We start from the raw sequence: 13,194 nt of genomic DNA, 5'->3' as shown, positions 1-13,194 counted from the left end.
ACTCCGAGGATCAACAAGCAGGTGTCCGCTGCTCTGGCGCTAGCAGAAGACGTGGACCTGCACACAAAACAAATAACTTTGCTCCCAACGAGTACAGAGAGGTTGTCAATCTCTCTGGCCCTGTAGTTTGCAAAGGATCAAAACACAAGCGGGAATAGTGATAGGGATTGCAACGGAAAAGTAAATAAAAGCAATAAATGATGGAGGTGTAAGCAATGGTGGTAATATGGACCTGAGTCACATGATGTTCACTTGTGATGTCTCTCTCCCAAAAAAAGATAAAAAACTATGTTGGGTAAACAAATTACAGCTCGGAAATTGACAGAATTATAAATGCACCACAATGCTAATCATGCTACTGGAAAGTTAGAGGCTCAAAAGTAATAGGCAGTACGCCAAGACAAGTAGACCGTTTATTCATCAGCATCTACTTACTAATCATCCACCTTGAGATATCTATCCAGAACATCTCTCCGGTATTAAGTTGCGAGCCCCACCCAAAGTGTAAACTCAAAGCAACGGACAACTGCATTAACGAATTATGCGTAAGGTAAACAATCCTTGCAACCTTGGTCACAAGCACCGTTGTTTTCTCCCTGGTGGAAACAAGCACATCCCCTAGTCTCATGTTTCTGTCAGTCAAGCTAGACATCGAGGGGCATGAACCCACAATCATGCATAACGCTCCCTCTTGGCGTTACGATCTACTACTTGGCCAAACCAATAACAAGCAATGGAGAACATGCATGAATCACTCAGGAACATAATATAGAAGGATAATCAAATATATAACTCATAACAATCTGAACATAATCTCATAATCCATCGGATCCCAACAAACCGAGCATATCAATAGCAAGAGAATTACATAGATGCCTTGATCATATAGGGAAGCTCACAAGGACTAACCATTGAAGCACAATATTGGAGAGAATACATCACATATCTACTGGTCATGGACTCATGGTCCAAGGGAAACTACTCACGGCACATCTGGGAGGCGTACATGGTGGTGGAGAAGCTCCGGGAGGTCAATCCTCCCACCGGCAGGGTGCCGGGAAGAGGGCTCCTGACGTTCCCGATCTCGGAAGCGCTGCAGCGGCAGAACGATGGAGAAATTCGTAATTCGAGATTGTGTGCGAGGGTTTCCTCACGGAACGATAAATATAGGCCAAAGGAGGGCACCGGAGGAGGTGGGGCCCACCCACGCGACTGCCAGCAGGCCGCCTAGGAGGCCCCTGGCCCCCCTCTGGCCCTCCTTCGGTGATCCCGAAGTTTCTGTTTCGCTGATTTTTTTATATATTTTTCTGGATTTTTTCGGGCTTCAGAAAATTGGGTAAAAGCCCCTGCAAAAAAGACATCAACAGATAGAAACTGGCACTGGGTGCACTGAGTTAGTAGGTTAGTCCAAATATGTGTAAAATGATATAAAAGTGTAGCAAAACATATAACAATGTCACCCAAAAGATCATGGAACAAGCACATATTAGAGATATGTTTGGGACGTATCAGTACTCTATATATTCCAACCCCTCTACGGGTTAGCGCTCAATCTAGTAGTTAGAGTTCTCAACTATTTTTTTAGTTTTTGAAAAACATACGGATTTCCCAAAATACGACACCTATTACTAATAGTCTCAAGCTATTGGCACCAATAGTCCAAACATTATTCGAATCAATACCTCAAAACTATTGCAAGTTACTACTATACTTAAATAGCAACCTCAGTTACCTACTCATGCAAGACACATAACTCAGTGCAACAAGCCAAGCGCACTAAATAATTCAAGAGAGTTCCAAAAGCAACCTAAATAAAATATCTTAAAAATATAAAGCATGAAAACTAAGAGCTAAGCATGACAACAGATATGAAAAGATAAAGAACACACAAAAAAGATAAGCATGAAAACCTATGTTGTGTTCTAGGGTGGAGTGGGGCGTGTTTCTCTCCCAAACAAAGAAGGATGGGTTCCGACATGTTATGAACAGCAAGCAAAACTAAAACAGAGTAAAAAAGTAAAGAGCGGGACGCTCCAAGCATAGCACATAACATATGAAGTGATAAAAATATAGCATGGAGAAGGACGAACTGATGATTGTTGATAGAGAAGGGGATGCACGGGGGCATCCCCAACCTTAAACGCTTGAGTCTCCTTGAATATTTCTTGGGGTGCATGGGGGCATCCCCAAGCTTGAGCGCTTGACACACCTGGATCTTCTTTCATCATCTTCCATCGCATACTTGAAAACTCCCTTCACACGAAACTCATCATAAGCTGATTAGAGTGGTTAGTGCCCATAATAAAATAATTTATTTCCTACTGAAAATAAAGATTTTCATGAAAATCAACTGTTTCTCATGATTGCCAAAAGAGTTTTGCAAAGGAAAAAGCAAGCTTAAGATTTGCAAAACGATGAAAACACAAAACGTGGCACAATCTGTGAAAAACATAACAGCAGGTAGTAAATATTTTTTCGGGGCACTTCTGCAACTCAAATCAAAAAAATTCACAAAAGATGACAGAAAGACAATTACATAGAGCATATTTTCAAAAAAAATCAGATAAAAAATATGATCTGGTGATTTTTGGCGAATTTTTACGTCAAGCACACAGAATCTGTTTCTAGACAGCATGTCACAACTTTTGAACTTTCTTGCAATTGGAGGCTAAAACTTGGCATGAAGCTTGAAAATAAAGATACAATGATGTTAATACAGTAGTAACAAGCATCAAGACCACTATAACTGAAAGTAAAAAACAAATTGGGTTGCCTCCCAACAAGCGCTTTATTTTATGCCTTTGAGCTAGGCATGATGCAAAAAGGAGGATCAAAATTCACCAAAGTCATTGGAATCATCAAAACCTTCAAACGGATCCTCAACAAGTTCATCCTTATTTTTCCTAGGGAACGGGTACGTACCTTTCGCTTTGCCACTTAAGTGTATGTGTCCTTTACCTATATCAATGAATCCTTTCATGGCTCGGGGGAAGTCCCTTCCAAGCACTATGTTTCCTTGGTTTGGCTTCATGATGAAGAAATCAACCGTTGCATTCCTTTTAGAGAATGTAACCTGGACATCTTTTACCTTTCCCTGGATCTCCGAAATATCCCCATTAGCATGTTCACGATAAGATGAAAAATTGTCTATGCTTAAAAAGATTAGAGAATCATAAAACCATGGATCCAATATCACAATAAGCAAGGAAATCTTGGTTAGAGATGCTAATTCTAACAAAAGGCTCCCAGTTATCATCTATTTTCAAAATATTTTTCTTATCAACCATGGGTTTCTCTCTTTCTCTTAAGTCTAGAGCATCTATTTTCCTTTCAATGGTAGCAAGTACATCTATAATAGTGTCATATCCACAACCATAAATAAGGTATTTAGATAGACCATGTATAATATCAAGAGCTCTAGCCTCTTCACACTCTAAAAAATCTCCTCCAGCTATAATATCCAGAGTGTGTTTACACCAAATAAAAAGATCATGATAAAAAAAATCTAAGTACAATTTTGATAGGTATCCAAGGCATAATTCTTTTATGTGCTTCAGAAATTCTATACCAAGCATCCTTCATATTTTCTCCATTCCTTTGATGGAAATCTAGGACCTCAGATTCCCTCAAAGCATCAAACCCTAACATGTTGGACTAAGAAGAAAGAACAACTAAAAGCAAATCAACTAGTTTTTTTTGTGGTTTTTGATATAGGACTCTAAAGCATAAACTAGAAAGCAAACTAACAAGACTAAAAAGAAAAGGTAAAAGATAGTGTGCAACTCCCCTATCTTGAAGATTGGAGTCCCCAGCAACGGCGCCAGAAATTTTCTTGATGACGAGTTGATGGATATACTTCTCGCACCTCGTTGGTTACCCCAAGTGGAAGGTGGAGATGTAGTCAGACCCAGATTTGCCTTACATGGGGACTGTAAGGTTTATCGAACCAGGAGGACTCCGAGGATCAACAAGCAGGTGTCCGCTGCTCTGGCGCTAGCAGAAGACGTGGACCTGCACACACAACAAATAAGTTTTCTCCCAACGAGTACAAAGAGGTTGTCAATCTCTCCGGCCTTGTAGTTTGCAAAGGACCAAAACACAAGCGGGAATAGTGATAGGGATTGCAACGGAAAAGTAAATAAAAGCAGTAAATGATGGAGGTGTAAGCAATCGTGGTAATATGGACCTGAGTCACATGATGTTCACTAGTGATGCCTCTCTCCCAAAAAAGATAAACAACTATGCTGGGTAAACAAATTACAGCTCTGCAATTGACAGAACTATAAACGCACCGCAATGCTAATCATGCTACTGGAAAGTTAGAGGCTCAAAAGTAACGGGCAGTACGCCAAGACAAGTAGACCGTTTATTCAGCAGCATCTACATACTAATCATCAACCTTGAGATATCTATCCAGAACATCTCGCTCGTATTAAATTGCGAGCCCCACCCAAAGTGCAAAACTCAAAGCAACGGACAACTGCATTAACAAACTTTGTGTAAGGTAAACAATCCTTGCAACCACGATCAGAAGCACCATTGTTTTCTCCCTAGTGGCAATAGCACATCCCCTAGTCTCATGTTTCTGTCACTCAAGCTAGACATGAGGGGGCATGAACCTACAATCATGCATAACGCTCGCACTTGGAGTTACAATCTACTACTCGGCCAAAGCAATACAAAGCAATGGAGAACATGGATGAATTACCTAAGAACATAATATAAAAGGATAAGCAAATATATAACTCATCACAATCTGAACATAATCTCATAATCCATTGTATCCCAGCAAACCGAGCATAGCAATAGCAGGAAAATTACATAGATGCATTGATCATGTAGGGCAGCTCACAAGGCCTAATCATTGAAGCACAAGATTGGAGAGAAGACATCACATCGCTACTGGTCATGGACTTATGGTCTGAGGAGAACTACTCACGGCACGTCCGGGAAGCGTCCATGGTGGTGGAGAAGCTCCCGGAGGTCAATCCTCCCTCCGGCAGGGTGCCGGGAAGAGGTCTTCTGACGCTCCCGATCTCGGAAGCACTGCGGCAATGGAACGTCAGAGAAATTCGCGATTATCGATCTCCTTGAAGGGTTTCCTATCGAAGAGGTAAATATAGGCCGGAGCAGGGCACCAGAGGAGGTGGGCCCCACCTAGGCGACCTGTGGGCGCGGCTAGGAGCCAGGCCACGCTGGGAGGCCGCCTGGGTAGGCCCTGGCTCCCCGGGAAGAGGTACCCAGCTTTTTCTTGTCATCTTCGCAATTTGGGTATAACATTTCTTTGTTATCCTCTAACATGCGCTCCAATTTCAACCTCTCCCTATCACTTTCGCATCTTCTGTGTGCATCAACAATGGACCAACCAAGATCATCAGCGGTCTCATCTGGTGCCTCTTGATCTTCACCATCCCCCATCCCTTGTAGTATCACAGTATTAACGGGACATTGGATAGTTGTCATCAGCATCTTCTTCTTCATTGTCTTCCATCATAACCCCTCTTTATCCACCAACAATTATAACTGGACATGAAACCGGACTGAAGCAAGTGGTCGTGAAGGATTTTTGAGGTAGAGTAATCCTTATCATTCTTATAGACACCACGTGGACAATACATAAAACCATTCCGCTTGTTTGCCTCAACCACATGTATAAAATTATGCAGTCCATTAATGAACTTGGGGGAGCGTCATCATCATACATCCATTGCCGGCTCATCTTCATTACACAACATCAAAGTGACCAAATTAATACAAGTTCATCACATCAAAACCAAAGAAGAGTAGTGACCAAATGTTATTACTACAAAAATATATACATAAATTTCATACATATGTACTTCTCATAAAACAACATACAACTATCTAAAGCATTTAAATGCAACAACAAATGCGATCAAAATCGCAACTAAGGTAATAATTAATCCAACAACATAATGATAACAAGCCTCTTTATTAATGACATATTTTCTAATCTTTCTAATCTTCAAGCGCATCGCATCCATCTTGATCTTGTGATCATCGATGACATCAGCAACATCCAACTCCAATTTCATCTTCAATTATTTTCAATTTTTCTTTCAAATAATTGTTTTTTTCAACTAAATTTAACTTCTTGACAAGAGGGTCGATTGTAATTTCCGGTTCATGTACCTCCTAGATAAAAATATCTATATCAACTTGATGGGAACAATTGTCGTAAAGACGAAATCAAACAAATATTTATAAAAGATAATATACCACATCCGAATCATAAACGGGGCGAGGGCCAACGGGGATGGATATCAAAACCATGGCATTATATATATAACAAAAAAACATAGAAGAAAGAAAATTATACGAGTAAATATCTAGATCATACAAATTAGAACTTTTTTACAAAAAGGATAAGAACAGCAGACTCACCAAGCTGGTGCCGGCGACGGGATGGCGCGGGCGATCAACGGTGGTTAGGACGGGGACGAGAGCACTAAGTAAACCACACCTACACATATGCAAACTAAGAAGTTAAATTGAGCTCAAATTGCATATAAATCAAATAAAACGCTCACATAATTACTCCCAAACTAAAAGCCATAAATCACTATACTTATAGAGCATGAAACGAGCTAAACTAGAAATAAGAGATGAAAGGATGAAGTTGCTAACCTTTTAGAACACTTGGATAGATGGGGTGCCTTCAATCCTGACAAATCTTGGCAAAAATGAAGGATGGACTTGAGCTTGGGGAAGGAAACCCAGAGGAGAGAAAGCTTGGACCCGGTTAGTAAGAAGCACAGCTTTATATAGGGAAGACTATAGTCCTCGTTTGTATCACCAAAGTCCCGGTTGGTGATACCAACCAGGACTAAAGAGGCTCATAGGGGCCCCAGCCTGCCGCAGCCCCTTTAGTCCTGGTTGGTATCATCAACCAGGAGTAAGTTCCCATTTCAACCGGGACTAAAGTCGGTCGTGCGCCCATCCTCTCCTAACTCACATTAGTCCCGGGCCCAAACCCAACCCGGACTAAAGATCCGGACGAAATGTTTGTTTTCCTCTAGTGTCATGTCATTCCACACATATTGTCCCTTGATTTACATCCAACAATGTATGTGTGTAAATGGTCTAACCCCTATCATATGGTCCATCATGGAAGCACGTACATACTACACAATGTGTAGAGCAACATTAAGTGAATCAATCAATCAATCAACAAGTTGAAAAAGAAAATGTAAAACTTAGATCTACGGTTGTTGCGTGCAATGGACACCTTGCCTCCAACATATCAACTACAGCCCAAAACTTGACGACGGTGGTCTCGATTGTGTACTATCGATACAGCAACGACTTCACTATGCAATGTGCTTTCCTGCATGAAATAAATCACGCATGCACTACTAGAAGAGCTCCCTTCTGCTCATGCCTATGAAATGCATGGATACTACCAATCACGCATCACACAACTACTCATACTCAATGCTCAAGTACCTCGCCATCTTTCATACTCTAAAAAATGATATGAAAGTCGAACATAAGCTTAATGGCATTTAACCGAACATCTTTCGGGCGTGGTGACCGCAATGCATGTCGTCGACACGGGGGGGTGGTACCTGGCTGTAGACAGATCATGGGCGGATGACATCATAGTACAAGGCGAGCGGGTTTGTGGGTGGTTGTTATGGACATCCGACAATCCCTTGGTGGCGGACGCAAAGTAAGGGAAAGCAGGGACGGGGTGGAAAAGAATGATATTGAGAGGGGGATTTGAGTGTGTTGGAAGTGAGTCCTACGTGGCTGTTTTCTGAACTCTTGCAACCCGATTGAGGTAATATCACCAGTAGTGCTTAAACTTGTCACTGATGTTCACTTTAGTGCCTGAACTTAAAAAGTACGTCAAACTGGTTATAGAACTTGGCACAAGGATGCATATACAATGATAATCTCATCCATAGACGTATAATGCGTTGATGTGGCACTATATTTTGACCAACATGCACACATTGCATGGGATCCGCTTAGAACACATGGCTTTCTTTATGAAGGTCACCATGACAACGGGCCCACATATGTCAGCATAAAGGAAAACTAAACAATAAAAATTGCAGCCATTCGGCCTCGAAAAATAAGCAGAATTAGCTAGCAACTCTGCCTCCAAATTTTCTCATACTCGGCGGCGATAAAGACTCATAATGTACATCAAGGAAGACGTGATAGTTTTATTAGGAATTTGTAAAAACTTTGTCAACTATAATCACAGTAAAAAAAATAAATTTTAAACATTCGTGTATCATAGATATTATACTTACAAATAGCATAACTTATTTTTGAATTGCTCAATTAATTTTTAAAATATTCACACTTTTATTAATATTTGCTTGTAATAACTTTCACGCGTGACACATATTCATAACTTTTACATAACTGAAATATAGTCAAATGTAAATATTTATAATAGTAAAATAATTTTAAATTTTGCATTGTTATGATTATTTTTTGTTATGCGAAAAATCCGTGAACAACACACTTAGGAATTACAAAATGTGCATATAATATTTAAATTTTTGTATAACTAAAAATATAACTCTAAATTGTGATTTTTATTTATGATATTATAAACTATACAAACATTTTTATAACAAGAAATACAATTTAGTTTGTATGATTTGTCTAAAAATAGTACATTAATACTATTTAAAATTACTTGAACATTATGCTAAATAAGTTATATTTTATATGTATAATATTTATAACACACTAGTATTTCAACTTTATATTTATTACTATACTATCATTATAATTAAATATTTTTTGCAAATTTAAGATAAAAACTAACATTGACCGTACTGATTCGAGCCCACTGAAACCATACGTGTATCCATAAAAAACATATGCGTTAGTTTGTTTATATAGATATGACGTTTACATACTTTATACACCTAATCTTAGTTGTAGGAGCGGCTAGCACATGTTGTCCGATATCCCCTGAAAGCTAGTTCAAATCATTTGTACAACAAATTTTAACTGGGTTTTTTTCTTTGTGTTGAGATGTGGGTCAGCTAGTCATAGAGACATATATAAAGCAAGGTCTCTGTTAGAAGTGCCTCTCACTGTCATGTGTGCATGCTAATCAAAATGTCGTGCCATGTCAACGCATTATACATCATAGAGATAGGATTACCGTTGTATTTAAACGCTTGTGTCAACTTCTAGAACCAGTTTGATGCATTTTTTTAGTTCAAACACCAAAGTAAACATTAGTGATAAGTTTAAGCACCACCGATGATATTACCCAACCCGATTCCTCCAACTTTGCTTTCAATTTGCGGTGGAAAAAGAGCGTCTGAACCAATGTTCAAATAGATACGGACCATTTGAGGGTCCACTTAAGGATGCCCTTAATAATTAACCAACAGAAAAATGCTCAACTGCCGGACCGCTAACAGCCACAGACGGACGTGGACATTCTGATAGACGAGGCACCGAAGGACTCGTGCTTGGCCGTTGTCCAAGCATTTTTTATTTATTTTGAGAACAAAAGCTGGCTCATACATTAATACGAACTTCAGAGTTTACAGCCTCCTGTATACAAGCAGGAATACACCGACGGAAAGTCGAGTAAGCAACAAGCTCGTTCTCTCTTCGCAAAAGAAAAGGAAAAAAAAAAACAATCTCGTTCTCTCTTGCCAACAGAGAAGCAACACCATTAGCAGAACGACTTGCGTGAAGGACTCGGGCTAGGCCGTTGTCCAGGAAATGTGCAAGTTCAACATCAACAAAAGAAAAATCCCGGTTCCACTACACTTAACGAAAGAAAGAAAAACATCATTTTTTTCGTCGGCAGCATCTTCAACTGATCAGCAAGGCGCAAACAGTGCAGTAACCATGGATCTGAATCCATGACACATTGTTCCTTTTCAGATGGACATCTCCCACGGTACCTTAATTAGGAAGCGTCCATAGAAGCTGTACGTGTCATTTGGGCAGGAAACATAAGATGGTCAGTAGATGGGAGAGGGCCCCTGACGCCTGACCGAGGATGCGATGGGGATAGATAGATAGATAGATAGATAGCCGGATGGTGCCCGCCAGAGGCTGGACGTGCATGCTTTTAGGCGGGGCCTTGGACCGCTCCACGCGCACCCGCGCCTGGTCACCGCGCTCGGCAACAGCGCTATGACGGAGACGGCTTTTTGAACTGGCGTGAGAGCGAAGGCTCGAGACAAGGGGAAACGACCACCCTCCCAGGTGGTTTCAATTTCCTAAACCTAGGTGGCCATCATCAACATGGGGGTCAACATCGACATGATGCATATTTTGGTCTGCTCCGGAATCTACAATAGCTGGTCACGCTTGTGTTGCGCTTTCCGGGCTCATGTGTCCTTGAATGCTTGTGTAAATTTTAACTTGGGTCTCCTTTCATACTCACTGCCGTTAATTTTGGAAATTGCAAAACATTTACCTTTTAACAAACAATACATTAATCTTAGGGTTGCAAAAACATAATATAATCGGCATCTTCAAAGTTGAACTGCATGCCCTTGGCCCTTCCTAGTTGAAGTTCTTCATCTTGCTACCCTGTCATGGCCATTGTTAGTGTGATGTCTTGCCACGAACGGTCTACTGCACTCCCCAAGCTCTGTGGTATGCAACAAGTCCTAAGAGACGAAGCTCTCATGGATCTGATCTGCACCAAGGACAACAGTGAGTCTTTTGTAGGTTGGGGGTCACCCTGGGCATTTGGGTACCCGAACCCGCTACCCGAACCCGAACCGAACCGAACTATCCGAATTGTCGGGTAATTCGGGTATCGGGTAAGGGTTCGGTTCTCATTTCTTGACTATTCGGTTTTCGGATTAGGGTTCGGGTTGTGTGGAAAACACGAAATACTCATACTACCCAAATTATTCATACTGTCCAAAATTTGCATGCTATTATTACACTAATAACTTGTTACCCATACTAACTAAAATGCCCATATTACCAAAAATACTCATACTATCCGAGTTATTCATATCAAAAGTTGATGTATGCTCCGAATATTTTGGGTATTTTGGATACCCGAACCGAATTTTTGGGTAATTTGGTTCGGGTATTTTTTTGACAGAAACAATTTTGGTTCTCATTTTCGAATACCCGAATTACCCATAAACCGAACTACCCGAATCGAAATAACCAAAATACCCGAATGGCCAAGCTGAGTTGGGGGGCAACAGTCCACCACCTCCGTTGCCGCTAACGCGGTAGTGGGTTTTTCAAAAAAAGAGGAAAAAGACCAAGCCTATGCATCAGCGCGATGCATGCACTCATATTGTTAATTAAAAAAACGAACAGTCTTTGAATGCGAGTACAAGGTTAATCCGAGTTGAAACGAAAATAAATGGAAAAAAAGATAAAGCGCCACAATCGGAAGCAATCGGTTAAGATGATTAAACACCTAATTTATTATTGGACCGTCATTCAAACCGATTACGAAAATCCTTAGATACCATCTTCCATCGGATAGACCCAGTAGCCAAAAGCTCTCTGGCCTCCAGAGAAGTGAGTAGCGATCACATACGGATCCAAGTAGTGGCCATGTAAATTACCTGCAAAAATTTAATCCAAGTTTGTCTATTCAAAGTCATATCATTCATGTTGTTTCATATAGCCCAAAGTAGCGCACATATCCTATCCAAATATGTTTTGCAATAGTTGAGTGAATTCCATTTAGCCATGTCCCAAATAACATCTCAATACTATTTGAATGAGTGATGTTAAAAGCTATATGAACTGAGCGACATAATAATGTAGCCATCGGGCATTCGAGAAAGAGGTATTTGATCGTTTCATTATGATCACAAAAATAACATCTTGACTGTCCACCCAACCACGCTTTTGTCAAATTGTCCTTAGTCAGAATCTCCTCTTTATGAACAAACCACATAAAGACTTTGATTCTTAAGGGCACTTTGATTCTCCAAATATACGTCAATCTTGGAATTGGACCAGAATTGGTTAAATCAATGTACATAGATTTCAGTGAGAACTGCTCGTTCATCATGAGCTTCCACGGAGTATGCCTCGTCAGATAAATGGACATCCATCAATCTCCCTACAAGATGAAGCCATTCTTTCCATCGGTGTCCTACTACCGACCTACGGAACTGGATATTTAGAGGTATCGACTGTAATATTGTGACAACATATGCGTCCTTACATTGCACAATTATACAAAGACGGATACTGTATACCCAACGGTGTCTCCCCTAGCCACGTATCCTCCCAGAATCTGTTGGACTCACTGTTCCCAATGATGAATTTTTTTCTATAGAAGAAAGTTGCTTTCACTTTCATCAGCCTTTCCAAAAATGTGAATCATTTGGCCTAACGGTGACCTAGGACAACATTTTAGAATGTAGGTATTTATTCCTTAGTAACTCCACCCACATACCTTCAGTCGCAACAGAAAGCCTGAATAACCATTTGCTGAGTAGGCATCTGTTTTTTACCTCTAAATTCTCAATGCCTAGCCCCCCCCCCCCCGCCCCGTCCTTGGGATGATAAATTATATCCCATTTAGTAATCATGTAAATTCTCTTATTCTCATCGCTTTGCCAAAAGAATCTTGATCGATAGAAATCGAATATTTTCTGTACCCCCACCGGCATTTCAAAGAAAGATAGTAGGAACATTGGCATAGTAGTGAGTACTGAATTTATCAGTATCAACCATCCTCCATATGACATAAGCTTACCCTCCGAGCAGCTTAGTTTTTTTCAAATCGATCATCAATGATCTTCCATTCTTTTTTAGATAGTTTGTGAGGGTGAATTGGTAAACCTAAATAACGAAATGATAGGTTACCCAATTCACAACCAAACAATTGTCATTAAGCATCTTGTTCATCTTTGGCTCCCCAAAGAAGAACAGTTTGTTCTTATTATAATTAATCTTCAATCCCGACAATTGTTTAAATAAGCAGAATACAAGCTTCATGTTTCTAGCCTTGGCCATGTCATGTTCCATGAAAATGATCGTATTGTCCACATATTATACGATGGCCACTCCATCATCCACAAGATGCGGGACTAGACCTCCGACCTGTTCGTTCTCCTTAGATCTACCTATTAGTGTTGCCAACATGTGATACATCTCCAACGTATCTAAATTTTTTGATTGTTCCATGATATTATGTTATCATTTTAGAACACTTTTTATGAACTTAGCTACCAATTT

Source organism: Hordeum vulgare, chromosome 2H (assembly GCF_904849725.1).
Source record: "Hordeum vulgare subsp. vulgare chromosome 2H, MorexV3_pseudomolecules_assembly, whole genome shotgun sequence".
In the NCBI taxonomy this organism is placed as follows: Eukaryota; Viridiplantae; Streptophyta; class Magnoliopsida; order Poales; family Poaceae; genus Hordeum; species Hordeum vulgare.
The sequence above is the reverse complement of the archived record's forward strand: the minus strand, read 5'-3'. Positions refer to the sequence as shown.